The sequence below is a fragment of the Leptonychotes weddellii genome, chromosome 2, assembly GCF_054177405.1.
Source record: "Leptonychotes weddellii isolate Sample4059 chromosome 2, ASM5417740v2, whole genome shotgun sequence".
In the NCBI taxonomy this organism is placed as follows: domain Eukaryota; kingdom Metazoa; phylum Chordata; class Mammalia; order Carnivora; family Phocidae; genus Leptonychotes; species Leptonychotes weddellii.
In genome coordinates this window covers 133,911,131-133,938,775 of record NC_138370.1, presented here as the reverse complement: position 1 = coordinate 133,938,775, position 27,645 = coordinate 133,911,131, and the positions used below count along the sequence as shown (strand labels likewise).

The window sequence follows — 27,645 nt, the reverse complement described above, 5'->3', positions numbered from 1 at the left end:
TTCTTTTTTCAGACAAGCATAGCATAATGCTGAAAAGTGCATTTTTTATATATATAAGAATATATTTAGCTTGCATTTATTAATAATGGATAGATCTTACAATGTTCTTCTGTTTATGTTAATTAAAGAAACAAACGTAGTTGAAATTTATCAATTTCCTAAAAGTCATGTTCATTGGGTAATTCATTCTTATATACAATGCTAGTATTTTATCTTCATGGAATCCCATCTTACCGGTTTCATGGCCTTCCTTCAGTGCAAATGTTTCTAAAGGGTTACTGTGATTTTTGCATGTACTTTAAAATCTGCCAAAATGACTATACATGCATAAAACTTCCAAACATATCTAATACAGTATTAATATGAAACTGGAATGGGTCAGCTTAATGAATGCCAAGCTTAATTTACAATCTGTTTTTTGAATAAATCATACGGGAAAATTGTGGAGTGTGTAAATTACATAGCCGTCATAAATCAATATCCTTAGATTGCCCTGCCTTAGATAAGGGGTAGCACTGTCGAGGCCATGACATACTTGAAAGTGGATGAGAGGAAAACAGTTAAAGTGAGAGAGGAACACCCATTAAGGAAAGGAAATGCTCAGAAAATTATTATAAAAGTTGAGTACACAAATTACACACCCCTGGGTAGTGGTTATTTTATGCAGAGTACCTGGACGCATAAGAGAGCTCATGCTGCGTTTTACCGTGTGACCGTGGCAGAACGAAGTTAAGATATTTGGACTGTTCTTGCCTTAATGCTTAAGAACGAGTTCTCTAAATCAATAGCACTGTTAGAGGAGTTTCTTAATAAAGATTTTGTACTCGTTGATGAAGCTGCACATGATGCTCTCTGTTCTAATCTCAACTTGGTACAAGAAAATTAACTTTCGGGGCGCCTGGGTGGCTCAGATGGTTAAGCGTCTGCTTTCGGCTCAGGTCATGATCCCAGGGTCCTGGGATCGAGTCCCACATCGGGCTCCCTGCTCCTTGGGAGCCTGCTTCTCTCTCTCTCTCTCCCTCTCTGTCTCTCATGAATAAATAAATAAAATGTTTAAAAAAAAAAAAATTAACTTTCATGGATGCTACTGGTAATCTCTAAAAGATTTCCACTATGGATCATCTAATCATTTTATTATAAAAACAGGTCTTGCCATCCATTTTGCATTAGTTATTGGCTGCAGGAAAAATATTAGCTAGCAATAAAAAGATTGTGAGTTTAAAATATGGCTTTTTAAAATATCGTCTACACTGGCAAAACAAGTTTTGTGACGAGATGTGAACACTTTTTTTTTTTTTTTTTTAAAGCCTTTCACAGGATCATATTAACTGCCAGGAAGTTTTGCCAAACAGATTTTAAGGGGAAAATCAGGCTATCCTAACTGTCCAAATGTTTTCTCACGTTTCAAACAAGCAGCTGCTGGGAGTTCCTGCCAGTAGTAAACCTTTCAGGCAGAATGTGAGCAGCTAGCTGCCAATCTCGTGTCAATATTTTAAATTCACTCACAACCATCTTAACTGGTGTAAAAATTTCTCTTCCCCCCAAAAGGGCCAACAGATAACTCTCTTTGTTGCTTGGCCTCATTTTACTCCCCTAGTGGTGAAATAGCCAAAGAAGCAATTTTGGTAGAGAAAGAGAGATTTCTTTGAATATTAGGAGTAAGAACATAATCTCAATTTGTGTTGATGAGGACAAATCTGAAATAATAAAAACAATCACAACAATAAGAAAAATATAAAAAATGTTATCTGTGACTAGTTCAGCAGATACTCTGGTAATGAATTTATTTAGTGCTTATCGCTAGAGTTTGGGTGTGTGTTTGTGTGTGTGCATGTTTTGTTTTGTTTAAAAGGAGGAAAGTCCAGAATTTGACTTTCAGAAACATACAGATCAAGATTGGCAAGGCAAGAAATAAATGCCTCGAAATTAGTTTGAAGGTATTCATTAAACACTGGGGAGTAATTATCTACTTGAGGCTTAGATTACATTGTAAAGATTATATCGTAATCTGTGGCCTAAAGGAGTTTTCTCTGAGGTACTTGAGAATCAACAGTGCGTGGTATCACTGCAGATGTAAATTGAGAGGAAACAATTGGCAAAAGATTGTGCCTGAGACCAGATTGGATGAATCTTCGTTTCCTAAAATAGGAGTATTTTATTACAAGGGTGATGATAGGTAATAGTGGGGAGAGAGGGGTGAGGGGAAGCAATGAAGGTACAGTAAGATGAGGGGGATGCGTAAGAGCTGCTCATTGGTTGCGAGAGTGAGAATTTGCCCAGTGTTAAAGATAACAAAGTGAGGGCTATTTGCTAGTGGACACTTCGAAGTAGGTGTTTCAAAATCTTCTTGTCCTTGTGTGTGTGTGTGTGTTTTAAATCTACATCTTTATTTATTTACTTTTCATTAAGTTTAAATCTTTGAGGGGTACAGCATCACACGGATTCTGTGGCCAATGGCGTTAGCAGGAAAGTTGCTTCGGAATTTGGCAAGAACCATGCCACTGTTTCCAGGAGCACCAGTTACTTTTCCCCAGATTACTCTGGTTTTGTTTGGTTTGCCACCAGGAGTGACTGTGTTGTTCATTGCTTTGTACACATAAGCACATCTCTTGCCTAGATAGAATTCCGTTTCATCTCGAGCATAAACACCTTCGATTTTAAGAAGAGCTGTGTGCTCCCTCTGGTTCCGGAGACCCCTGCTTATAGCCAGCAAAAATGGCCTTGGACCACAGCCTTCTGGACATTATTTGGCATTATAGGAGTCCTGTTCCCAGCTCCCAGCCTCCACAGGCTCCAAGATGGCAGAAAAAGAAGTGTCCTTGCGTGTTTTTATCTAACAAATAGGTATAGGGAATTTTTATTAAAATTGGAACAATTTGTGGAACTGAGCATTGTTTGCTTCTTTTTGGACACCCTCTCACTTTCTCTTTTTTTTCTTTTTTTAAATTTTTGTTTAGTGCTGAAAAAAATTCCTTCAGTCACAGATATTTGTAAGATTTAATTTTACCTCTAAAGTTTTGTGAATTTGTTATTATTCAGGTTAAAAAAGTGTTCATACATGTTATCATGCATATTCATATTTTTTAAATACCATAAAACAAAATCCTGATTCATTATTTATTTTAGATTATGAGATATAACTACAAAGTAATGTGATTTTAAAGACCAAACTTCCAGAATTAGTGCAATTAATGCAAGTAGGGCAATCTTTTAAAGTAGTCATTTTGGAAAACTATACACATTCTAGTGGTGAGGATGTTGCGGAATCATTTTTGAAACTTCTCACTGGAATTGGCTTTATAATCAGTAATGGATGGGGATGTAAATCCTACTGTTTTGCCAAAAACTATATGAACTATTTCTATCACATCACTCACCTGGCTTGGCTCAAAATATATTTTGACTTTTCAAAAAAGTGAAATCCCCCTCCCCAAAGATAGCAATATACTATTAAATATGCTATGGATTTCATTGGTACCCCCAAAACATTAGTGATTAATGAGTATGAAAATGAATTCTAATAGAGGTGGTAAATTCAAGGAGGGGTTCCAATATATCTCTTTCTTAAGTAATGGAAAATTTGCTGTGTTGCATAAATGTTTTTAAGGTGACTTATAAAAGAAATCGCATTCCTTTGTATGTATAAATTCTAATAATCTTTAAAAATAAATTAGATTATCTTATAATGTCAACTCATGTGACTATCCAAATTTATAACTTTTTGTTATGGAGTTCACACACCAAACATTTGCTTCTTGGGAGAGTAGTTTAGATGCTAATTGTGTAGCAGACTCTCAGAGCCTGGGAGAGGAAATGCCTTCTCTGAAAACCTAGCTTCAGCCTTTACTAGCTGTGTGGTCTTAGGGGAGAAAGTCACCTCATCTTCCTGTTACTCAGTTTCCTCATCTGTTAACTGGGAATAATAATAGCGTCTCCTTTATAGGTTGTTGTAGAGATTAATAATTTAGTGCATGCGAAGTGCTTAGAATGGTGCCCGGCACGTGAAGACGTTACCTCAATGTTGACAGTTAATAAGGTGATACTGATACATTTGAATTGATCCAGTCTTTTTTGCCTCACTAGCAAATTTAATATTAAATGGTCCTATCTGTGATTTTCACCTGAAAGTAGTTGTGACAGAAACTGTTTCTAGGGAAGAACTGTTAGGGGACTAAATCTGTCATTTTCTTTGATTGATTGCTTGGAGTTTTATACTTTTATAATAAGGACCAATTAATTAGATGTATATTCATTTTACATTTCAGGTGGCAGCAATAAGTGTCTGAAATGTGGGATTTTTAAAGTTGGTACAGCTTTCTTTCTCCGGGGTTTAAAGTAAGTGATTCCGTGTTCTTAAACAGAGTGGTGAATTTTATGAATGGTTCCCACAGACTACCTCGTTTAGTTTGCTTTCCTCATTTCATTTAATAAATACTAAAGAATGCACACCCATTTTGGATGGTTACATAAAATAGGCATCTGACAAAAAATAAGGATATGGTAAACCTTGCGGCAATCACAATTTGAAGAAATGTATTTAAACACCATGTAGAATCTTTGCTCTATTCACAAGGCATCATGTTCAGTATTAGCTGATGATAATAGATAGGTTGTTTCTTCACGGGTGTGAACAGTTTCCTTCTCTGCCTTGGGCAGCAGCTGTGGCCGCTGTGCCAGATGTGATAGTCTCTCCAGGTAAATGAAAGCTACAATGTTGTTTGTGTAGCCACCGCTGATAATTGTAGAACAGTTATGCAGTGGCCCTCCTACCTTGCTCTTCTGCTGCATTCATGGTGGTAAAGGCTTCATTGTGTGATTGGGTTTGCCTTCAGGTAATTGATTCAATCCTTAGTTCTCATTTTGTAGGGAAAGGCACTTGATTTCAATCCAGTAGTTGTGCAGCTCCCAAGGGAATGCCCACTGTACTATTGAGACCGAATTCTCTCTGTTCACTTCAGGTCATGAGGCTCCCAGCTTGTTTGTTTGTATTATTGGATAAAGCGATTGAATACTGCACGCTGCCTTTGGGTTATGCCATTGAAAAACCAACTCTTGAATGGCAACAAGCAGTGAGGAGGCCCTTTAAAAACAACAAAAAAATTCTTTTTTAGGCTTTATACCTGAGGTTTTTTACTTTGTGTATTCTCTATTTTATTGAATATGAATATTTTAGCATTTGCATGCTTATTATTCCTTTATTATTCTGCTTGTTGTAATTTTCACATTTTTATTTTAAAAAAGTTAATTGTGTGTGTTGTGTGTGCCATGTATGTATGTGTGGCGTTCTTATAATAATAATAATATGTTCCTGTGGTTCTGATTGTGTCTGTTTGAACCAGCTCCACAGGGCCTTGGTGTAATTTCTCCTGGGTGTCTTCTCATTGATTTAAATCTCATAAATGAGTATTACTAATACAGTGAGTGCTTACTGAAATTCAGAGCATTGTGGACCCTTGACAGGAAGGTTTTTCTCATCTTAAGATAAGAATCAGCTCAAGTGATTCTACCAGTCCTGGAAGTGAATCACTTTTGCCAGTGCAACAGACTGGTTGTACCTGCCTTAGAATCCGAGTGTTTGGATACTACTGCTCAGGTTTAGGCAAAGAGAGAGTTCTGGGTCATATTTGTAACTCATTAAGTTATGAGACAAGATTGAATTATTAAATTGTGAAGACAAGATTGTATTAAAAAAAAAAAAAACAAACCACCAGTGTTTCTTACCAATTTTAAGCCATGTGCCTTGCATGATCCACTTGCAGGAATAATTTAAAGCACTTAATTCTTTGAAACAATAGATTTTGTACATGATTTTTTCAACTATTTTAAGTCTATAATAAACAAGATATGCTTTTGTTATAATACAACAATTGTGAGTATCTTCCTTTGAAAAATGAGTTTTAGGCTACATTTGGGCTTTTAACAGTAGGACATATGTATTAGAATTTCTACATTATTGTATTGTTATAGAACTTACTCTTCTGAGGAGATTTCAGTTTGAAGTACCAAAAACTATGTTACATATGGTGTTGTAAAATGGATTACAATATCAGTGAGGTTTCTGTTTTCATAAGTTTGGGTGGTTGGTGTGGGAAACACTAGAGTTGCTAGGGTCTGGGGCAAACTCTTTCTAATTTGTTAGCTTTTATTCACTTTTAGTGACGGTTACTTGAGGAAATGTGTATTCATTCTTACCAGGTCTTTTGATTTTTAAAGAGAAGTAGGGCATCTAGGTTTCCATGTGATCTTTACCAGTTTTTAAATGTTGCCTACTATTTCAAACTTTTTTCTTTTTTCTTTTTTTTAAGATTTTATTTATTTATTTGACAGAGACACAGTGAGAGAGGGAACACAAGCAGGGGGAGTGGGAGAGGGAGAAGCAGACTTCCCGCTGAGCAGGGAGCCCGATGCGGGGCTCGATCCCAGGACCCTGGGATCATGACCTGAGCTGAAGGCAGACGCTTAACGACTGAGCCACCCAGGTGCCCCTTTCTCTTCTTTTTTTAAAAAGATTTTATTTATTTATTTGATACAGAGAGAAAGGGATTGAGAGAGCACAAGTAGGGGGAGCATATTTCCACTGAGCAGGGAGTCAGACCCGGGGCTGGATCCCAGGACCCTGAGATCATGACTTGAGCCGAAGGCAGATGTTTCACTGAGCGACCCAGGCTCCCCTCAAGCTTTTTTTCTATAATTATTTAATAATAATCATTCATAGAAAGAAGATAGACAGCCTTTTGTTTTTCTAACTCTCAGATTAGCCTGGGTTTAAAAACATTGAGACTTGATTAATGTAAAATAATATGTACACCTCATAAGAGTTATTCAGTCATTTTTGACAGTTATATTCAACTGGGTACCCACCCCCTAAAACAAAATTTAGAACATTCTCATCATTCCAGAAAGTTCCCCAAGTGTCCCTTTCCAGTCAATTCCCTATACTTCCCTTGGGCAACCATTTTCTAGAACTTGATTTGAAAGGGCAAAGGAATTCTGGCTTTTCAGCAGATGAAGCCCAAAGGCTACAACAACCATTGGCAATCTCTTGCTATAAAGAAGACAAAATGAACTCATTCATTTGGTCAAGTGAAGGAGGGAAAGGAAATCATATTTGTTTAACACTTATTCTGTGCTAACCACTACATATCCAGTATTGAATCCCTGTGTACAAAAATTCTGCAGTTTTCAAAACATCATTTTCTAGATGCAGGGACTGAGGTTCATAATGAAAAGCCAACATGCCCAAAGTCATATAATTAGTGGGCAAGGTGAGAATGAAAAACCAGAATCATGGAGTTAAAGATTATTTTTCTATAAGCTTGGAAATGTACTTTTTGAAGATTAATATAATAATGAAAAATCATTATTTATAAGATTACCACATGGTGATGACAGTATCTAAACTGTCTTGATCATCTATTAATTGCCTAACACCATTCTGAGAAACTGTTTCCAACCTACGTTCAAATTTATGAGTAATATTGTCATTCGTATTTCACAGATCAGGAAACTAGGGATTAGAGATATTAAGTAACTTGCACAGATTCACATATCAAATGAATCTTGGAGCTGGAATTTAAACAGGGGTCTTTAACTTTAAAGACTGTTGTTTTTAGGGGTGCCTGGATGACTCAGTTGGTTGAGCATCCCACTTTTGGTTTCAACTCAGGCCATGATCTTCGGGGCATGGGATCAGCCCTGCATCTGGCTCCATGCTTGGTATGGATTTTGAGATTTTTTTTTCCCCCTCCCTCTCCCTCCCCCTCTGCACCTCCTTCCGCTCATGCACACACTCTCTCATAAATAAATAAGTGATCTCTTTAATACCCATCACCAGGCTAACCCATCCCCCCACCCCCCTCCCCTCTAGAACCCTCAGTTTGTTTCTCAGAGTCCATAGTCTCTCATGGTTCGTCTCCCCCTCCGATTTCCATATGCAAACAATGAATCATGGAATACTACATCAAAAACTAATGATGTAATGTATGGTGATTAATGTAACATAATAATAAAAAAAAATAAATAAGTGAAATCTTAACAAAAAAGACTTCTTCTTATAAAACTATTTTACTTGTTTTATTTAATGTTTTGATGTTACTGCTTTTTATTTTGACTGAAAACTATTCTTGAGGAGTTTACTCATTCTGTGACAAATAAATTCCTGAATTACAGATATCAATTAATGATATGGAATATGAAAGAATGCAAACAATATAGGTGTTTCCAAAAGTATGGAAACAATACAGATGAAAGGTTATATTTTGTATATAAATATAATATTTTTTAAAAAAATTTAGAGTACAATTAAGGTATATAGCATATTTTACTGAAAAGTGAGTTCTATAGTCCAGAAACTGGATGATTAGCAATTTAATTTTTTATCCCATTGGTTAGGTGTTTAGTACAAATTAATCACACCCTTCTGTTTCATTCCTGAGTCAATTGGGAATTAAGATCAAACTGTTGCTTTTGGAATCTCCAAAGCTAATTTAAAAAATGGAGCTTCAATGAAAAAGCAAGGTTTCCAACTCCATCCTCCTCAGATAGTTTCACCTACCTATTTGTGGAGAGAGAAGCTGAAGAATTTAGATCTCCCTGAAGAAAGCAAGCATAAACTTGTTCTAAAGAATTTGTAGTGGGAAGAGAAAGATACTTATGGGCCTGCAGGTCTGTGAAAAAAGGAAAAGGCCCAGAAAAAGGGAAAGACCCTGACATAAGAATGCTGCTCCTATTGAGCATGATTCACTGAAAACTAGCCTTGTACCAATTTTTCCCTCCTTTGAGATAGAAGGAGCAGGATCTCCTCTCTGACACTGCTCCTAAGTGTGAAGGGCTGTGGCATAACAAGAGCCCGGGAAGGTGTTGTAAGTGGAAGGAGAGAGAAAGAGGCCTATCTATGTTCATTGCTGCTCATGGTTTTCATATACCTTGAGGTTTTGGTATGAGTGACCTTAAGGTGTTTGCATATTTATATTCTAGAGTTTTTAAGACTTTCATAGGGGACACTTACTATGCTTAACCTGTTCATTCACTTAAGACTGCAGTTAGTGTGTTAATTCAGCCTGGCACCATAACTGCATTTGAGATTCACAATAAAATAAAAACCATTAGTGAAGGCATCAGTCAGCAATAAAAATAAGGTCTGCAAAACTTGTACTTTAATTAAAAATGGAGGCTGTTTAAAATGAGAGATTAATGGAGTCATAAAGTAGAAAAATTAAAATGCATATGTAAAACCAAATGGAATAATAGTTCTGAAGATTTGCTTTGTCTTAAAAGGGTCTCTGAAACCTTCCTCTCATCATTAAATTACAATTCTGAAGGTCATGAAGCCAAGGAAGGAGGAATTTTCACAATCAACATTACTGAGTTGTTAATAAGAGTATTAGTTTACTCTCTTATTTAAAAAGATAATGTAATGGAAAAGAATATGATTTTGACTTTCTATTTTGTTTCTTTATAATAAAGTAAAATACTCATTTATACTTTTGCTGCATATGTCGACAAAAGAATACTCCTTTAAGTTATGTGGCTCCAAAGTAAATTTTAAGAGATCAGAATTTATTTTGAGTCATGAAAATGTAAAGTTTTAAATGTTGCTCATTTCTAATTGATTTTCCAGAGGGGAGAAAATGTGGAGGAAGAAAGGAACTCATATCTGTCAATTACTTTTCTGGAAACCTATTTGATATCAGTAAATTCAGAGACAGTTTGGTCTACCATGTGGTTCAGTATCTCAGGTCACATGTCCTACACTAATTTGTCTCTGCCACAGTTTTATACTGGGGACTTGAGTCAGATCATTTAAGTCTCCCACCTTTTTTTGCATCTACAGATTAAAATACAGAGGAATCACTACTGGGGAATGTTACTAGCATCTTATGTACTTATTGTCTATATGTGAAAATTAGCAAGATACTTGCTTCCACCATAATACTTCCATATTGCTATGTAGCAATGATCATTTATCATACTAAAAAATCTCATTCTTATGTGCACAACTTTCTTAATAAATCATGTATACATAGCAGTGTCTTTAGATAAGAATAACAACCTCATGCTTTAAAGAGGTTCGAAGGAAAGGGAAGGTAGATTGCTGGTAATTACATTAGTTCAGAGTATTGCTTTTTAGGTATATTTGTCAATGGACCTACAATAGATGGATATTCTCCACAGAAACTTCACTACCACAATCTTCCACCCCCCAAAATGAAAGATATGATTTGGTTGTCCCATAAATCATCTTTCCAAGAAAGCAAGCTGTTCTTGCAATATGATGGCAGATGGAGCAGCTTTTTACCAGTGGGGAGTTTTGTTCTTTGCTGCCAAGGATATTGAGGAAAGAAGGAATTATGCTAATTTGTCTGTTTTTCTCCTTTGCAAGCAACTTTACATATATCAAGAACTCATTTTAGGATCTGAGTTATTATTTTTTGGCACTTGGCACAAATTGCTGAATGTATATATACTGTTTAACCTTTAAACATTAGATATGAATGCCATATACTGTTAAAGGGTCTTCTGCTTGTTGAATTTCAAAAAGTCATGGGAAGGTTAAGGTCTAGAAAACATTCAAGGTAGTCTGACTGCCCAGTTTCTAAGATCATGTGCAGATTATGAGAGCTCTTAGAAAAGTAGAGACTTTCTTTCTCCTGGATGAAACCTAATAAATATAAATATATAAAATGGACCAACTCTTATTCTGATTAAGCATTCAAAGATTATTTATTAAATGACCAGATTTATGGAAGAATAGAGTGCTTAGGCTCTTGGTAAACTATACCTACAGTATTGGCTTCTGATATATGTACAAATAGTTTTGCTGTCTCTCCTGACTTTAAACAATGGCTGCTTAAATGAAGAATCTGCTTTCCCTCTGTGAAGAATACCGATTTTCCATTCTTTGCCAAGGGCATGGGTTATTCTAGGGTGTAGTCAAGTGATCAATTCATTGGGACATATAATTATATCCTCCACTTTGGTGCCTTCATAGAGAATATCTTGTGAGAATTACTAGTTTTCTCAAGCACTCACACAGGTATTGAAATTGCGAGATCAAATCCAAAATCCTTTGAGGTTTTTTGGAATAAAGATAGCATGCGAAAATGATGAGCATCCTTATTACAATTACTACTTTCTAAGAAATGCTTTTTCCATGCCCTCTAAGATCAGTTTTTTTTTTTTTTTAGAGTTCCTTTGTTCCCTTTTCTTTCATCTGCTGCTTTTTACTTGTCCCACTTCAGGGGAAGATAATTGAATCACCTCAGGCTGAGTGCTTGTGGACCCTACAAATTTAATGCCTGTAAATAAATTATGCATGTTCTACAGGAGTTAGAAAGAGTGGAATGGGTATATTCTGGTCTAGGTTGTGACTTCAGATGAATAGGTAATATCTCAGATGTATTATTCTGGTAGAGAAGAGATAAAGGATATCTAGATCTTAAGCAAGGACATTCTACTTTGTGCCAAATTTCAACTTTATGTATGTCTTCTGCTTTCTGAGCTTCTTATTCTGACTGTTGAATGATGCTGACAAAAAACAAAAACAAAAACCAGAAAACAACCTACTATTTCTGGTGTGTAATTCAGGATAATATAAGCTATATTGCAGTTACAAATAAAAGTTTTAACACAATAAAGATTTATTTCTTGCTTGTATCCAGTGCATGTCAGGTGATTTTCTTAGGTACTCTCTAAATCATGATTTGTAGACCCAGGTTACTTCCATTTTATTATTATTCCTTCCAGAATATATAGCTTTTAATGTTGTGGTAGTACAAAAAGAGCTAGAAGACCAGGGCTATAGTTTGAGGGCCAAGTCTGCCCACGTTTTATAATGTGGGGAATAAGCTCTATTGTCTCTGCCCATAGTTAGTGCTCCTATCAACTCATTTAAAAAAAACCTACACTTTTGCCCTCAGAGCAACTTTCAAATCCTGTTATGTACACCTAGATACTTTAGGTGTCTTAGTGCTCATAAACCATTATTAAAAATTTAGAAAGAGAAGGACAAAGTTGAAAGAATGATGCTATCAGACTTTAAGATTTACCATAAAGCTATAGTAATTAAGACAGTATGGTATTGGTGAAAGAATAGTTAACTTTTTTGTTAAAAGAAAATGGAACAGAAAAGAGTCCAGAAGTAGACTCTCACAAATATGATCAACTCCTAGTCCACTAAAGAACAAAGGCAACTTAGTGAAAAAAAGAGTCTTTTCAACAAATGGTATTGCAACACCTGGATATCCACACGTAAAACAATGAAGCTAGAAACACACTTTAAATCTTTCACAAAAATTCACTCAATAAATAAATGAAAGACATAATGTATATCTCAAAACTGTAAAACTCCTAGAAGACAATATAGGATAAAGTTTAGGTGAACTTGAGTTTTGGTGAAGGCTTTTTATACAACAGCTGAGACACAGTCTATGAAAGAAAACATTGATAAACTTCATTAAAATTAAAAATTTTTGCTCTGTTAAGAAGAATGAAAAGTTATAACTTGGAGAAAATCTGCAAAACACCTATCTGATAAAGACTGCTATTCAGTGTATACAAAGAATTCTTAATGGGCACAAACAAAAACAATACAATCAAAAAGTGGGCAAAGGATCTGAACAGATAACTTACTAAGGAAGATATGCAGATGGCAAAGAAGCATATGAAAATATGCACAGCATCATTGGTCATTAGAAAATGGTAAATTAGAACAACAATGAGATACCACTACACACTTAATTAGAATCACTAAAATCTAAAACACCAACACCACCCAGTGTTGGTGAGGATATAGAGAAACAGGAACTCTCATTCTTTGCTGATGAGAATGCATAATGATACAACCACTTTGGAAGACAGTGTGGCAGTTTTTGTTTCTGTTTTTAAGACGTTTACTTTTTAAAAAGCTTTATTTATTTATTTTTAATAATCTCTACACCCAACCTGGGGCTCGAACTCATGACCCCAGGATCAAGAATTGGATGCTCTCCCAACTAAGCCAGCCAGGTGCTCCAGTATGGCAGTTTTTTTTTTTTTTTTTTAAATAATATTCTTACATATGATTTAGCAGTCATGTTCTTTGGTATTTATCCAAATGTTGAAAACGTGTCTACACAAAAATCTGCACATGAAGGTTTATAGAAGCTTCATTCCTCATTGCCAAATCTTGGAAGATGTCCTTCACTAGGTGCATGGGTGAACAAACTGTGGTATATCCAGACAATGGTATATTATTCACAGATATCAGCACATTGAAAGACATGGAGGAATCTTACACGCATATTTCTTGGTGAAGAAGCTAGTCTGATTCCATACTCTATAATTGCAACATGTGATTTTTGTTTTCTTTTTTTTTTTGGTTGACATCTTTATTGACTTGGAGGTGGGGGGCAGGTGTTCAGGAGCTGTTGGTGGGGCAGTAGCTTCCTCTTCACCATCATAGGCTTCTAGCTGCTCAGGATGGTGCTGGCTTTGTGAATGGAAGCCACGTGCAGATCTGGGTGGCATTTGTTCTTGTGAATCATGTGTCTGATTCTGCGAAGGGTAGCCCAGGCATTCTTACTGATGGTGGTCCACTCATGAGGTGGCCGGTTTCCGCTGGCTGGATGTCTGCTTCATGACTACCTCTACACCTTTGCTTTCTGGCCACTGGCTCCATGCCTACAGTCTTGGAGCAAATCAGCCCATTGTAGGGAAGGAACTGTGAGCCTTCAGGTTCTGGGGTTGTTGCTGTATGTCTGCTTGTTCCTCTTGATCAAGAAGCTGGAGCAGCTGTGCAAGACCATCCATTGCAGGTGGGTGATGATGGCAGCAACTCCTCTCGCTAAGGTGGCTGGAGACCGAAAGAGTCCACCTATGTGATATTTTTGGAATGGGAAAACTTGAGATGTAGTAAAAAGATCAGTGGTTGCCAGGGGCTCATGAGAATGGGAGAAGGATGGACAGTTGGAACACAGATTTTAGAGCAGTGATACTATCCTGTAGTACACTCTAATATTGATGTATGTCTCCATAAATTTGTTAAAACCCATAGAATGCACAATACACAGAATGAACCCTAATGTGAATTATGGCCTTCAGTTAATAATTAATATTTGCTCATTAACTCTAACAAATATATCACACTAGTACAAGATGTACTAATAGGGGAAACTGCCTGTTTAGGGAGATGGAGTGAAATAGTTTATAAGGGAACTCTATACTTCTGCTTAATTTTTTTGGGAACCCTGAAACTTCTCTAAGAATAAAGTGGACATAATTTAAATGCATCAGTTATTTCCCCTTACTGTAATAGGTGAACTTGTTTTTTTCTTTATTGAGCAGGAACCCACCTAACACATTTCTGAGTGTGTCCACCTATTGCCGTGTAGTAATCTCTAGGGCACTTTACCTTTCCCGCTTGCTGGAGGTGAGCACTTTCCCATTCTGTTAGCTTCTTGGAAACTATTAATTTTGCAGCAGATTCCAGTCTGTTTATTCAAGCCCAGTGGTTCACAACTGGGGGGTAGTTTTGCTTTCTAGGAGATATTTGACAATGTCTGGAAACATTTCTTCGTTGTTACCATTGAGGTGGGGGTGGCAATGATACTACTGGAACCTAGTGTGAAGAGGTCAGGGATGATTCTAAACATTCTGTAATGCCCAGGACAGCCTCCCATGGCCAAGAAATATCCATTCCCAAATGTCAGTAGTATGATGGTTAAAATCTGCTTAGCCTCCCCGTTTTTCACACTTTGTTGGAAATGCAATGTATTATCTAATCATCTTCATCACTCATTAATTCAGTCATTGGATACTTATGAGGTAACTATTGCAATAAGAACTTGTAATTTATGTTTTTAAGTGCAAACACATACATGGGAGCTTGATACAACCTCTGGGGTATCAGGAAAGTCTACCTAAGGAAGGGATCTTTAAGCTGAGATTTGAAGGGTAAGGTATAGTGAAAGTTTAAGAGAGGCCTGGGGGGAGGGTGTGGACAGAGAAAAGTGTGCAAAGCAGAGCTAACACTTTCTGAGACTGATAAGAATCAGGTCTGCCTTCTCCAGAGGAGGAACTGCTCAGTTCTTACCTAAGATAAGGTTTATAAAGGAACTCTGTACTTCTGCTTAATTTTTTTTTTTGTAACCCTGAAACTTCTCTAAAAATAAAGTGGACATAATTTAAATACATCAGTTATTTCTCCTTACTGTAATAGATGAACTTGTTTTTTTCTTTATTGAACAGGAACCCACCTAACACATTTCTGAGTGTGTCCACCTTTTGCCATGTAGTAATCTTTAGGGCACTTTAGGTGCCTTGTCCCACACCCTTACTTCTGATTTGATATCTGGTCCACGGTTGACTATGGACAGTGTTTGATTCTCTACCTCAATTCCAAGACACAATTAATAACCGTGCTTTATAGGTCACCCCAAACCACCCATAGGAATTGAGTGAAAGGTCTGATATACAACCTAAACTAGCCACAAATTCCCCTGTGGGGAGCCTCAGGATATTAGGCAAGGGCTCTGTATAAAGCTTTCTTCCATGGCATTAGGAACTAAGCATCCAAAGACAGTGTTTAAAGTGTAGTTCAATCATGATAAATACCAAGTAATGTGTATAATTGTTGAATCACTATATTGCAAGCCTGAAACTAATACTGTATGTTAATTATACTGAAATTAAAATAAAAAAGATAAATAAATAAAAAGTAATTCAATATAAGCCTAAAAAAAAGTGTAGTTCAAGTAATCCCAAAGGAGGGACTGCAGAGGCAAGGAACCAGGGTGGGCTTGCTTTTAAGTCTTTGCTACCTAAATTTAATAGGATTCTTCCTCCTACCAGCAACTTCTGGAAATCATGAAAGAAGCCTAGGGACCAAGAGATACAACAGGAGTCAGACTTGATTGGCTTTTATGGGGTTTTGACTGATGTTTTCTAAAATGCCATAAAACCATTTTCAGATTGCTCTCAGTCTTAGTAACGAATTCTCAGGATGACACCACTTCTTAGTAAGTTAAATGTGAAATGAACTTCTAGAATAAGTTTGTCTCATTCTCCCCATTTTCCAGATATCATGTGTAAAAATACAGTTCTGAATTCTCATGCGTTAGTCTTTCATATGTAGATATTTATTGAGAGTATCTACTGTGGCCCAGAACTGAGGCACCGGGACACAACAGTAAACGAAAATTTATCCCTTCTCTCATGAAATTTAATTCTATTTGGGTGGGGGGGATAGACTATGAAAAAAATTATAAATAAGTTATTGAATAGAACAATTTCAGATAGTGCTAAATATGATTAAAATACAATGTAAAGTACAAGGTGAAGAAATGTAGAGTGATCTGGGAATGCTCACCTAGGCTCCATAAGGAGTAAGATGTGGGTTGAGACCCAAATGATAACAAAGAGGAAGCCTCTTGAGGAGCTGGGGTAATAGCAAATGCAAGAGCCTTGAAACAAATTTGGCTTATTTCAAAGGCAGGAAAGGCCAATTTGGTTGGCATTTAGTATGGCAGACCGAGTGGGATAAAATATAAAGTTAGCTAGGTCTGAATTATGTAGGATCCTAAAATGCCACAGTAAGAAATTTAGATTTTCTTCTACTTGTAAATCAGTTTAGATACTTACAAGAAGAAAGAATGATAAATCTCATTTACCTTGTAAAAGATCATTCTGGTTACTAGATGGGTAATGAACTGGGGGTGAGTTGGAGCTAAGAGTAAAAGGCAGGTGATCAGTTACAGTGCTTTTGCAGTTTTTCAGGTGAAAGATAATGGTAAGTTTCTAGAATTATAGTAGTGAACTATAAAAAAAAAACTGGTTTTCAGGTGAAAGATAAAGGTGTTTCTAGAATTATAGTAGTGAACTATTAAAAAAAAAAAACTGGTTTGATTCAGGAAATGATTTGGAATTGTCCCATTCAGTTCTATGTCATTTTCATGTTTTTAGGACTTTTTACCTTGGGATTTTTAAACATTTGAGTACATTTTTTTGTGAACATATCAAGTGTCTGATATATAATGTGGTGCACCCCTCCCTCCCCCCTTGTCCCTTTCCCTTCCCCCCTTTTGAACTATGGAAAGGGAAGTAGACAATTTTAGGCCATTTCCCTAATGCCTCTTACTCAAGATGAATTTTGTTAAAGATAATTAGTAGTTAAATTCCTGATAATACAAAAATTTAACAGTGTAAATTGATTTGTTTTTAAGTTTTTTCTTAAGGCATTAAACCTTTGAACTTCCACTCAGACTTAACTTTTGGGGGTATTTTATTACCTGGGAAGGTATAAAATTAAACCCGAAACTCATAGAAATGAAAGCTGTGTTGATTTCTAAATTCCCTTACAGCTCTGAAAACTGTGGTCACTTTTTGGTGTTGTGATTGTTTTGTTATCAACCGTGAGGCTGGAACTGCAATGTATGTTTTTTAAGCACATTAGTATATTTCTTAGAGCTTAATCAGGGAGAGGATCTGGCAGACTACTGTCCAAGCTGCTGGTACCGCTGAAGAAGTAGCAATTATTTTAACTTTTTAAAATATATAGCAGATTTGTGGTGGAACTATTTGCAAGTACCTTAGTAGATTGAAGGCACTTTTGACCCGAAGATTAATAGGAACCTCGCAAAGGCTTTTGCCATGTCATTATTCAAAGAGCGGTTAGAGTACATTTATTATATACTGCCAGGATCCTTATGGGGTTTATAGGAGGGCTGGAAATGGATCTCTCTACATCAAAAGCTATTAACTTGTTTTTTTTGTTCTTGCATAAGGGAGACATTAGTAGGCTTTTCTTTATGCACTGGGCTTGGTACTTTTTTGAAGGGCACAGTAAGTATGAATTGTGAAATGTGAATGCAGATTAGTGGAGAGCAGGGTAGCTTGTTTCCCAGTTATATCCTTTGATTGGAGAAAGAAAGGCAAAGTGAAGATTGCAGCTTCTCTTCTTACAGATGGAATATCCAGGGACTGTATCAGCCTTCCAGCCTTTCACACTAACAGTTTTAATAGCAAAATATCTTCTGAAAATCTTTTTTACTCTTCTCCACCCTGATGTAAAAACTTAAAGAGAGAGCTATTACTTTTGTGCATTATAAAAAGAAAATAAATCGGGTATTATTGAAAATAAATGATTTTTTTTTTCAAATTCAATCTACTTAACTTTGGAAGAAGACTATTACCAGCAACACTAGACAAAGAGAATCAAGATAGAGATTTTAATCTGGTTTTGCTAATGGACCAAACTTACCATTTCAGAACTCCCAATTACCCGGCAGCCAAAGGGCCATAGTATTTGCCTTTCTGTTAGGTCAAGATTGTTTAGAGGATCAAATGAGGTAATGCTTGGGAAAGTTTGTGACTCATGAAGTAGTGTCACATCATTATAGTTCTCATGATTTGAGTCATCATTCCTTTTCAGAAGCATTCACTACACACACACTGCTGCAGTCTTGTCACTGTTCTGCGGAGTTAGCTCATGCTAGTTCACAGAATGACAAAGCCGCTCTGAATAGTCTTCAGATAAGTGTCACCAGGGACCCTCATCAAGATAATAGCTTTGCACCACTGAATACACTACATCTACAATTGTAGTGCACACCACACTTTAGCCCAGTTAGAATAGCTCTAAGATTATGCAAATATGAAAACTCCTTCTGTTAAATTTTCTATGTTTTTTCCTTGGCAAATTTAATATCCAGAGAATTAAAAATATTTTAAATAGGATTATTATGTCGACAGTCACAAGGCTAGTGAAATCTCATATTTATTTAGCAATTATTAGTTATCAGATATTTGGCAAGTTCTATAAATTAATTCTCTAATTTGATTCTTATAGCAGTCTTTTTTTTTTTAAGATTTTATTTATTTATTTGCCAGAGAGAGAGAGCGCAAGCAGAGGGAGCAGCAGGCTGAGAGAGAGGGAGAAGCAGGCTCCCCACTGAGCAGGGAGCCCGAGGCAGGGCTTGATCCCCGGACCCTGGGATCATGACCTGAGCCAAAGGCAGACGCTTAACTGATTGAGCCACCCAGGCATCCCTCTTATATAGCAGTCTTGCATATTATGACCATTTTAGTTAAAAGAAAATAGAAACTTGGAGATATTAAATAACTTGTCCAAATGACAACGGGTAACTGGTGTAATTAAGAACCAGGCTGCCTGGTTTTAAAACAAACCCTGAATTACTAACTTATACTTTCTTTCCAGGGTTATTTTTTGGTGAAAAATGTAAATAAAATTTTAGATTGAAATGTGGCATTTTTGGAAACTCAGCACCAGTCAAGGAAAACACAATCTTTCAGTTTTGTTTCATTATTGGGAAAGAAAATTTTGGTCCTCTCTACAACCACTTGGAAAAAAATCACTGAATAATTTGACAAAAATCTGCATATGAATAGTATTTTCTGTCCTATATGTCCAAGATATTAAAGTTTTCCTTTGTCTTTTATTCTGTTCAGAATCTTGGGTATATTTACACGTTTATACTTAGAGAGCTAAGAAAAGGATGAGAATATCTGACTAATTCTTGAAAATTGACTTTAATGTATTGTGTTGGTTTAGAAATTCTTCCCCCTTTTCTCATCATGTTGCAGTTGATGAGCAGGTCTGAATATGCAAAGTCTATAACATTTAGAATCAAAGGATGCAGATTCGATTCCACTTCACTATTTGGGAGACTCACATATTGAGAACTAGTATACCCCACTGAGTTCAAATTTGGTCATACATAAAATGGGAGTAACTATTAAAATTTTTTTTGTAATGTGCTTGAAAGTGCTTTGTAAACTATCAAATGCTATATAAATAATTAAATATCATTAAGCGATATCATTAAGTGATAAACTACGGATCCTGAGCAGTTGTATAGTGTAAGGGTCTCATGTCTGTATATCTTAAATTTTAAATATAAAAGTACTAAAATATGTGCATGTGCTTTGGAGAATTGTTACTCCTTTACTATACACTTAATTTGGTCCCCCCTCTTCAGCTCATGTGTTGAAGCCTTAATCTCAGTGTGATTGCATTTGGAGATAGGACTGTGAAGAAGAAATAAAGGTTAATGAGGTCGTAAATGTGGGGCCCTAATTCAGTAGGACAAATGCCCTCATAAGAAGTGAGACAGACACCAGAGTTCTCTTCTTCATGTGAAGATACAGTGAGAAGGCAGCTGTTTGCAAGCCAGTGACTAAATTGACCAGGACCTTGATCTTTGATTTCCCAGCCTCTGGAACCGTGAGAAATACACTTCTGTTGAAGTCACCCAGTGTGGTATTTTATTATGGCAGCCCAAGATACATTTTTCAAGATAATAATATAGCTAAGGATAGTAGTAACAAATAGAACTGGTAGTAAGTTACTAGTAATAGGTTATACACACACACACACACACACACAAAGAGAAAGGGAGATTGATGTTAAGGAATGGGCTCAAGCTGGAGAGTCAGGTAAGAGTTGATGCTGCAGTCTTGAGTCTGAAGGCTGGTTACTCAGGTAGAATTTCTATGTTGCAGCCTGGAGGTAAAATTCTTTATTCCTTGTGAAACCTTGGTCTTTGTTCTATAGGCTTTCAATTTATTGGATGAGGCCCACCCATATTATGAGGGTAATCCACTTTAATAAAGTCAACAGATTGTAAATGTTTATCACATCTTAAAAACAAAACAAAACAAAACACCTTTACAACAACATTTAGAATAGTGTTTGGCCAAGCAATTGGTCATTATAGTCTACCAAGATAACATAAAATTAACCATTATGCTGTTGTAACAAATTACTACAAATTTAGTGGCTTAAAATAACACATACTTATTACCTTATAGTCTGGAGATCAGACGTCTGAAATGGTTCTCACTGGCCTAAAGCCAAGATGTTGGCAGGATTGAGCTCCTTTTGGAGGTTCTAGGAGAAAATTCATTTCCTGTCTTTTTCAGTTTCCAGAGTTTGTCTGCATTCCTTGGCTCATGGTTTCATCCCTCTGTCTTCAAAGCTAAGTTCTTCTTTTATCTACCCCATCTTCCTTTTATAAGGTTTCTTGTGATTACACTGGTCCACTTAGATCATTCTGCTAATCTCTTCATGTAAAGATCTGCAGATTAGCATCCTTAAATCCATTTGCAACCTTAATTTCCCTTTGCCATGTAACATAAGATATTCACAAGTTCTGGGGTTTAGGATGTGGACATCTTGGGTGGGGGGGTTGTGTGGGGCGGGGTGTGGATTCTTCTGCCTACCTCATTAACTGATCTAACTGATCTTTGTGGTCAAAAAAGCATATGGTAATAGATGTGAAGAGACCTTTAAGTGAAACCACCTGCAGCCCAGCTCTTCCTCCTATTAACCAAGCTCCTCTCATAGGTGACTTCATTTTGCCCCAGGTTCTCATCTGTAAATTGAATTAATAGTTTTTTTAGAAGATTGAGTTGATACTTGTAAAGCACCTAGAAGAGTGATTAGCACATGTCAAGAAATCTACTCATTTGTCTCTTTTGATTATAGGCTTCAATTGTTGTTGTTTAACAGAATTAAAAGTAATGTAAATTGGTTAGGGGGATGGAGATAGATCTCATAACAGTCAGTTCCACAACTTTTCTTTAAGGTTTTGTGCAACCCAGGATAACTCACTTTGTTTATTTTACGTTATCTTGCAACTGGAAACACTGTGACATGTTTTATATGTACACATGTACCTACTAAATGAAAGATACTTCATGCTTGAAATGGGAATAGATAAAGCAGTACCAGAGAGGTTAATGAGTATATTAAAATAAGAGTGTTTGAAGGAGGAGTTGATTGTGCCCTGACCTTCTCCTGGTCAGGAGGGGGTGGCGAGTTTTAGAAAAAGGCATAGTAAGGTAGGCTTATTATTATTATTATTATTATTATTTTATTATTTATTTATTTATTTAAGAGAGAGAATGAAATAGAGCATGAGAGGGGGAGGGTCAGAGGGAGAAACAGACTCCCTGCTGAGCAGGGAGCCCAATGCGGGACTGGATCCCCGGACTCCAGGATCATGACCTGAGCCGAAGGCAGTCGCCCAACCAACTGAGCCACCCAGGCGCCCGGAGGCTTATTATTTTTAAGACTATATAGCCCTATAATTAAACATTAAATCGTCTCAGTAGAGAATCAGAAGCAAAACCAGATTAGATTATAAAATCAACTTCAGACATAGATTTGTGTTTGTAATTTTTATTGTTGGATATGAGAAGTAATCTGCCAAATTATTGACCTATTAGGACCTGGTAGTTCAACAGGCAAATATGGAAGCAGTACAGATCATATATCTTCTTTATATTGAATTTGAAAATATTTGTAAAACTTTGGTATGTATTTTTTAGATTTAAGATTTTTGACACCAATGGCTGCATATTAAACATCTTTGCATTTTTCTGTCTTAGCTCTCACAATTCCTGTCTGACAAATACTGTGAATTTAGTACTTTCGTTGGCATAGTTAGGGAGAAGCTAAATTTTTTTTTTTAAAGATTTTATTTATTTGAGAGAGAGAATGAGATAGAGCATTAGAGGGGGAGGGTCAGAGGGAGAAACAGACTCCCTGCTGAGCAGGGAGCCCGATGCGGGACTGGATTCCCGGACTCCAGGATCATGACCTGAGCCGAAGGCAGTCGCCCAACCAACTGAGCCACCCAGGTGCCCAGGAGAAGCTAAATTTTAACCAAGCACCTGAGTAATGTAATCCATTAAATCATACATGAAATAGAATGTTAAATTCTGAAAGCTTCAAAAAATAACTTTATTATCATAGTTATAATAGAGTTTTTATTGTATGGAGCTCTGACTTTACAGATGATTTCACTGAATGCATTCCTTAAAAAATAGTGTATAAAAATTTGTAACAGATTTTGTACTGTTATTTTATTTATGTTGTAGTGCAATGTTTGGATATTAACATATGCTCATATACTAAGGCAGAAGTACTATTGAAATGTGAGCAGAAAGAACATTTTTAGTAGCTCAATAGAAAATATCACTTTGAAAGTAGTATGTGAATTCTCATTTACTTAACTGGCTTTTCCTAATTCTAGGTTTAGAGGACAAGTTAAAATGGAAAAGATCCTGCCCCTATGCTATGCATCTTATATTCTGGCCTTTTTTTTTGCTAATATAATTCTTTATTTTTCCTGGTAATTTTATGATAGTATTCTTTTGTTAGTAGACATGTGAAATAAATTAGAGGAGTAAAACTATATTTAATAAATTACTTATGTCAAAAAGTTAATTTTGAACTACTGTGATACAGGAAGAGAAGGGGGCAGTGAGTGAAAAAAATACTGATTACTTACATATTGCAGAGAATTTTGTCCCTTTAGGAATGCTAGAACCTATTACATTGAACATTTTTTTTTTTTTAAGCTTTTATTTGTTTATTTGACAGAGAGAGTGAGAGAGCACAAGCAGAGGGAGTTGCAGAGGGAGAGGGAGAAGCAGGCTCCCCGCTGAACAGAGAGCCCGATGCGGGGCTGGATCCCAGGATTCTGGGATCATGACCTGAGCCGAAGGCAGATGCTTAACCATATGAGCCACCCAGGCGCCCCTAACCTATTACATTGAAAAGTGTAGCTTCCATATAGGAAATTAAGAAAAATATATAGGAATAAAAAACTGGGACCTAGAGAGTTAAGTTGTTTGCTTATGGTGGTAACAAGTGAGGAGAAAGCAGCACCCTTGGCTGGGACTAGAAACCAAGTGTTTTTCATTCCAACATAAATACTCTTAACCCAAATGAAACCTGACATCTTGGTTTGTAGATTACGTACTCTCTTGAGTGAGATGCTCCTGGTGTTTGTATACTGTTAATATCTACTGTTTTAAGAGGAATTTGAAGTCTTTTTGGCCACATTGTATACATTATCACACAGAAGGAGTCCTCTGACATTGGAACCATTATAACCTATTGGAATCCACACAGAAGTAATAAAACAGACTCTTTGCATCTCAGTGGGAATTCTAGGAAATCTATGATTTGTGTATAGGTTTCAAATGAGCACTTAAGTATTTGAAAATAGTGTAAGAAAATAAACATTTATTACTTGTTTAATTGTTATAGAAAAATAGACCTCCATAAATTGTTTTTTTAATCAAGAAATTTAATTTTGAGGGGCGCCTGGGTGGCTCAGTTGGTTAGGCGACTGCCTTCGGCTCAGGTCATGATCCTGGAGTCCCGGGATCGAGTCCCGCATCGGGCTCCCTGCTCGGCAGGGAGTCTGCTTCTCCCTCTGACCCTCCCCCCTCTCATGCTCTCTCTCTCTCTCATTCTCTCTCTCAAATAAATAAATAAAATCTTTAAAAAAAAAAAAGAAATTTAATTTTGAATCTCTATACGCATGAAATCATTTTCTGTAGTTACAATTTACTTGTAACTCTTTCTCCTTAATTTTAATGTACATGGACAAATTTTGTCATTGAAAGAAGAAGTATATTTTGTTAATCTAAAAATATTACATATATAATGAGATCTTACAATAAGCATTTTTTGAGTAGTAACCATTTGCTATGCTATGTTTAAGAGGATGAATTTGCCAATCTCTTTAGTAAGGAGCTAAATATTGATGATACATTCACTTTGTTTAAATGTTGTCTGAGACACACAAGGAGGTATCTGGTCATTTGCTATGTTTTATTATGTTTTCAGTAAAGTACTTATTATTATTTAACCGATTAGAAAACTATTATAAAAGATAAAAATCAAGAACAACTTAGGTAGCAAAACAATACTACTTCTAATAGTAGCTAAAATTACTTTATTTATGTGGCAAAATCCATGAACTTTTATTAGCTAGATTTTTATTTAGAATAATTTAGTTTTAATTAAGATTTGTTTTTATAGTGTTATTGATATCAAGGTAGCCAACTATTCCAGTTAAAAGTGTAATTAAAAAAAAAATCCAAGTTTGTTATAGACTATATCTAGTCTGAAAATTGTGTATTGGTATTGTCCAAGAATGGTATTTTTTTTTGCCAAACTACTTTCATATTTTACACAATAGGATCTAAATTTAAAGATTAATTTAAATTTATATGAGCCCAAACTTTGGAAAATACGTAAAACAGAAAGTTGAAGAAATAAGATGCAAAAACATTTAATACTGTCTTTGCACTAAAGGTTATCCACAGTAAACAGAAAGCTATATAGTTAAAGTAGCATATTTTGTGAAGCACAGGACTATTAAGCCATCTAACAGCAAATTTTTCAGTGAAATCTTTTTTTTTAAAAGATTTTATTTATTTATTTGTCAGAGAGCACAAGCAGGGGGAGCAGCAGGCAGAGGGAGAAGCAAGCTCCCTGCTGAGCAAGGAGCCGGATGCAGGACTGGATCCCAGGACTCTGGGATCATGACCTGAGTTGGAGGCAGACGCTTAACCGACTGAGCCACCCAGGTGTCCCTTTTCAGTGAAATCTTTAAAATATTTTGCGGGTTTCTCTTTCTCTATGAGGTGAATGGGGGACAGAGCTGTCAGTATTAAAATTTGCCACTAAACTATTTCATTTTTGCTTTGAAGATAAAGCAACTAGTGTTAAGGAAAAGAACACCAATTTATATTATAAGAATGTTGAATGGGTATTATACTGAAAAAAACTAGATTTGTGTTAGAAAATTTAAAATTTCCTTTCTTTTTGGGGAGCTTTTGCTCTGATGCTTTGGGGTAAATTTTCAACGCAGTGTGTGTTAAGATTGAACCATGTAAGTCTCATTGACGTTAATGGGAATCTCTGGGCTAAATCTGCTCATGCTGTGCTGAAAATGTACCCCCTAACGTTTGAGTAGTTTTTGGCTATCATAGATGCTAAAATAAAGTTATTATTGTCCACAGTATAAATATATATTTAGATAGTTTTAAGTATATTTATTTGATATAGGGTTATGTGAATTGTTATATAGAGCTCAAATCTAATACACTACCTCTTAATATTGAAAATGTGGTATTCAATGAACTAAACTATACATTTTACTTCAAACAAGACAGGGATGCTGTGCTTTATTTTGACTTCATTTTAGTTCTTGCTATGATTCTGAAAAGAAGTCACTGTGGCACAAAGTGAGAGCACCCAATGGATTCATTAATATAATGCCATATTCTTCGAGTTTCCTCTTTTTCTCCATTGTACTTATTTTTAAACTAAGTACATCCAAATCTTCAGTAACATTCTATCTAGCATAAGCTACACATTGAGTTTTACTCATCTTTTTTCTTCATTTTGTTGGTTGAGGCAAGGAACATAAATATATCTTGTGAGGTGCGCTCCTAGCTTATCTTCTTCTTCTATTTTAATACAAGTATATGTTTTTTCATTCAAGTGATTTTTCATTGCATCTTTTTAAATGCTGGATTTAGAGAAGTTCAAACTTACCATAAAGCTAATTTGTCAGATATTGACTACATTATATATTGTTTTTGGATAGTGTTATTTAGTTATAGATTCTTACTACTGTAAATAGCCAATCAAAACCAATTTTTGATCATTTAAGAATGATGAAAGGACATTTCTTGTTTAATACTTTCTGGTTAGTAGGGTCCAAGTAAGAAACATCCTAAGTTTTGCTGTGATTGTTAGTGTTTTCAGCCTCTCTTTATACTAAGGGGATCTCACTTGGTTTGGTTTGTTACACTATTGAAATCTCCTGGTCCTTTTCCTGCCTTATTGTGTACTGTTCTCCATAGACCCTCAAGCTGAAAATTGATCTCCAGCCAAGAGGGTGTAGTGATTTGACCTGCTCCCTGATCAGTCTCACTCTGATGATATGAATGAAATTCATAGTGGGGGGCTTGATTACTATCTCTTTTAGGACTGGTCTGGTTGAAAGGGCTGTCAAGCTGCCTGAAATTGGGATGCTTTGGATGTTTGCCAGAAAGAATTCTTGGCTCACCAAAAGAGCTAAATTGAGCAGAGATGAAGGACTGGTGTGTATTGATTTCTTTTCCCCCCTTGCTTCTGAACAACTAGTGGACAGGATACAAATTTACACGCTATACTCCTTAACATTTAAGTAAAATAACTCCTCTTGCATGTCTTCCTGTTGTGGTTTCAAATAACTTTATAAAATAAAACAAGTTATGTGCTTGGAAAAAAGACACCTGTTAAGCTGGCTAATGGAAACTCAAATCTTCAGCTGTATGGTATCATTTCTTGTACCTAGTCTTGAAAGTTGATAGTAATGTCAGAGCTCCCTTCCTATAGGGATCAAACCATCCTTTGTTTGAAATGAAAAGTGAGTCCTTTGATGTTTCACTGAGCCTTTACTTGTTCTTTTCTTTCTTTCTTGTTTCTATTCCAATTTGTTTTAAATGTAGACATTTGATTTTTTTCCCCTGATTTCTATAAAAGAGGATAGATGTTCAATGAAAAGCCAACAATACAGAAAATTCTAGAAAAGAATAAAATCACTTGATATTTCTACAAAAATGAATTTTGTTAAATTTAGGTCACTATTCTTCCAGATATCTCTTTGTGCACAGATATTGAATTGATGGTGTTCTGTAAACTGCTTTTCTTTTCTCAGCAGTTTGTCACAACCATTTTCTAAGACAATATATATATGGGTCTATGTTCTCTTTTTATGGCTGTACAAGATTCAGATATTTAACTGATTTTCGAATGGTGGGCATACAGCGTTGTTTATAGTTTCCTTTTTTTTT

General features: G+C 35.9%; 1 protein-coding gene and 1 pseudogene across 1 annotated transcript in view; one reads left to right on the top strand and one right to left on the bottom strand.

The window, feature by feature from the left end:
• Positions 1-27,645, top strand: part of ADGRL3 (adhesion G protein-coupled receptor L3) — a 777,343-nt gene that overhangs the window by 100,720 nt on the left and 648,978 nt on the right. The window lies entirely within an intron of this gene.
• The window catches only part of LOC145720382 (large ribosomal subunit protein eL28 pseudogene), a 40,959-nt pseudogene continuing 26,582 nt past the window's right edge, over positions 13,269-27,645 (bottom strand).